This window comes from Octopus bimaculoides, chromosome 14, assembly GCF_001194135.2.
Source record: "Octopus bimaculoides isolate UCB-OBI-ISO-001 chromosome 14, ASM119413v2, whole genome shotgun sequence".
NCBI classification, from domain to species: Eukaryota; Metazoa; Mollusca; class Cephalopoda; order Octopoda; family Octopodidae; genus Octopus; species Octopus bimaculoides.
The window spans coordinates 39,501,962-39,505,626 of record NC_068994.1 but is presented as its reverse complement, the minus strand read 5'-3'; the positions used below and the strand labels follow the sequence as shown (position 1 = coordinate 39,505,626).

Sequence of the window (3,665 nt, the reverse complement as noted above, 5' to 3'; positions counted from 1 at the left end):
ATACACATATATATAGTGTATATTTACTCATATTTAGGTACTTGTGCAATATAAGTTACATAAATTTGTTAATAAAAAATTCATCTATTCCTCTCATGTGTGCAAGTGAATATCTATCTTTATCTATCTATCTATTTATCTCCTTGTATGTGTGTATATGTGTGTGCGTGTGTGTGTGTATGCATGCATGTGTGAGTGCATGTGCATGTGTGTGTATGTGTGTATAGTTGCTTTTTAAAAATGAATTCTAAGAATTTGCTATTTATGGTTTGTAATGTGTTTATATATATATATATATATATATATATACATAGATGTATGTTTGTATGTATGTACATTTGCATGTATTTATGTATTTATATGCATGTGTGTGAGTGTTTTTTTGTGTGTTTGTATACATACACACATGTTAGAAAAGGATGGAAAGGACGCATAGATATATATGTGGGAATGCACATGCACACACCCACATATATACACATGCACAAATATTTAGATATGTACATTCATTTCTATCAAACATATGCACCGTCACACATTCTCATTTTTGATCATGCTTTCTTACATATAGTGCAGCATATAAGCTCATAAAAGAATTTATATGCTCATAATTTTGTTAAAATTTTCCCCCTCCTATGTATGAAAATGATTCCCTCATACACATACAATAGTATGTGTGTGTGTGTATGTGTATACACACACTCATATATACATATATATACATTGGTGTATATTTATATGTATATATGTGTGTGTGAATTTATATATATATTTATGTATAAGGTGTATGTCTATGTAATATAGCTATATACATATGTGTATGCTTATGTCTATGAACATGTACATATGTATATGTGTATGCACTTGCATATGCAGTTTGCATGTGTGTATGTGGTTGTGTTTTCAAAATTACAAATGACTCAAGATTACATTGACTTGTGTGCTGCTATTTAAATGCAGAGTTTTTATTTCCTCCCATGCAAGCCCCAATCAGCCTGTCATTGGCAGCAGCAGATATTAAATACATATTCCATTTAATAGGAGAACAGGCCCCTCTCCTCTCTTTCTACTTTACTCTCTCTTTCTTTTTACTTGCTCACTCTATATTTCTCATTCACTCTCTCTATTTTCTTTTCCATTTCGTTCTCACTTTCTCTCACTTTCTCTCACTCTCTCTCACTCTCTTATTCACAACACAACACAGAACAGCCCATATAATTCTCCTACCACGCCAACACAACAGCAGCAGTAACTGTACAACTCTACAGCAGGATACACATTTCATCTAACAACAAACAGAAATGGATTTAGTAATACAAGTAAGTATATATATACATATGTATATATATATATTATATATATATATCTATAACATGACTTTTTTTGTATTAAATCACACTTATGTTTTTACAAGGTAATACAGGTGTGCTCATAGAAATAATTCACATTGTTAACAGTAATTTTGCAAAAAAATTGTAACAAATCTGCAATGCTGTAATAGTTATACATATTTATACACATAGATATATATGTATGTGTGTGTATGTGAGTATGTGTATGTGTTTATGTATATGTGTGCAAATGTTTTTTTGTTTTACAAACCATATTGTAAAACTGAAGACAGAATACTTATAGAAATTTAAAATATTTTCTAAAGTCTTACAGTCTGTTATATTTGTACAGTAATTAATCATTGGAAATGTTAATAATAGTTTTCTTTTCTTTTTATTTGTTTGTTGTTGCTGTTTTTGATATAACTTTTTTTATTATTTTCTTTCCACATGTTTTATCTTGATTCTTTTAGGAAATTAATCAACATATTGCACATTGTAAAAGTAAAATTCATACTTAATTGTATTTATCAACTATGATGACACTATACAATACAAACTATTTAACTATTTAACTATATTGTGTTTAAAGTAAAAAAAGAAAAATAAACAGACATAAAGTCTAATACTACTCAACTAAGAAGTGTCGGGTTGTGTCTTAAAGGCAACCGAATGTATTTCTGTATTCTAAATATTGCTTTTTTAGCTCCAGGCACCCATTTTTATTGATTATTCTTCAAACCCTTGTGGTGTTTGGTCCATTCATGTCAGACTGCCATATATCTTATGGCCCAAACAGCAGGTTTGCTTCTGTTCATTGTACTATTCAAAACAGAAGTAAATAGCACTGCGAAAGTTTTCCTCAATGCATTACTATAGGTTGACGAGGAGTTAAATAGGTGTACATAATAACTTTATTAACTGTAGAAACTAAGCTCTTTAATGGAAACAAGGATCGATTTTCAAGTTAAAGCATTGAGGTATCCTTCACATTTTACAATCCAACAAATAACTAAAGAAAGTTATATCTACCTATCCATCTATCTATCAATCTATCTGTCTGTCTGTCTATCTATCTATCTATCTATCTATCTATCTATCTATCTATCTGTCTGTCTGTCTGTCTGTCTGTCTGTCTATCTGTCTATCTATCTGTCTGTCTGTCTGTCTGTCTGTCTATTTATCTATTTATCTATCTATCTATCTATCTATCTATCTATCTATTTATTTAACTATCTATCTATCTATCTATCTAGATAGATAGATAGATAGATAGATAGATAGATAGATAGATAGATAGATATAGATAGATATAAATATATATATATATATACATATACATGGTACTTAATTAGATAGCTATAGAAATATAAAGATACAAAGATTAGCATTCATATACATGTGTGTATGTCATCTAAGTAATATTTAAGCACAATGAATACCTGTTACCTGGGGAAATTTTCTTTTTCATTTCCTCTTTACTAACTGTGAAGTTTCAAACAAAATGTTTCACTAAACTGTTTAGAAATTTCTAGTTAAGAATTTTCACTCAGAAGTTTTTAAATATGTACAACTAAGAAAAGAGAAAAGCTAGTAAATGTGTGTGTGTATGTATGTGTGTGTGTGTATGTTTGTGTGTGTGTGTATGTTTGTGTAAGTGTGTATTTCTATAATGTAATGTAGAGCTTATACACATGCATATGTATATATAATATAGCAGACACAGTATGAAGAGAACAATCAAAAAAGTAATGTTGATTTTTGCACATTATTTGTATATAAACATATGCCTATGTGTCAGACTGTTTATGTTTGTAAGTGAGCATACTCTTATAACAATATATACTTATCATATAAGGCAGTGAGCTGGCAGATATGATAGCACACCGGGTGAAATGCTTAGAGGTATTTTGTCTGTCTTTACATTCTGAGTTCAAATTCCGCAAAGGTCGACTTTGTTTTTCATCTTTTCAGGGTCAATAAATTAAGTACCAGTTGCGTACTGGGGTCGATCTAATCGATTGGCCCCCTCCCCACAAATTTCAGGCCTTATACATAGAGTAGAAAAGAATATATACTTATATAAGAAAATATATCCAGACACATGAGCTACCACACATACACACGTCCAGTTAGCACAAACACCCACTCAAACATACACAAGCACTCTCACATATACATATACATATATACATGCACACATATATATGTACACACAGTAATTGATTATCTATAATCCTGGTAATGTGTGTGAATGTATACATGTGAGTATGTGTATGTATATATGTATTGATGCTTAAATATATATATATATATATATATATATATATATAT

The 3,665-nt window shown here is 29.8% G+C and overlaps 1 protein-coding gene across 1 annotated transcript in view; it reads left to right on the top strand.

Annotated features, from left to right (window-relative positions):
- The window catches only part of LOC106872376 (protocadherin beta-15), a 182,321-nt gene that overhangs the window by 76,190 nt on the left and 102,466 nt on the right, over positions 1–3,665 (top strand). Inside the window, exon 2 of the mRNA XM_014919349.1 lies at positions 1,205–1,319. The gene's annotated coding sequence lies outside the window, so the exon portion shown is untranslated. The remainder of the gene's footprint in view (positions 1–1,204; positions 1,320–3,665) is intronic.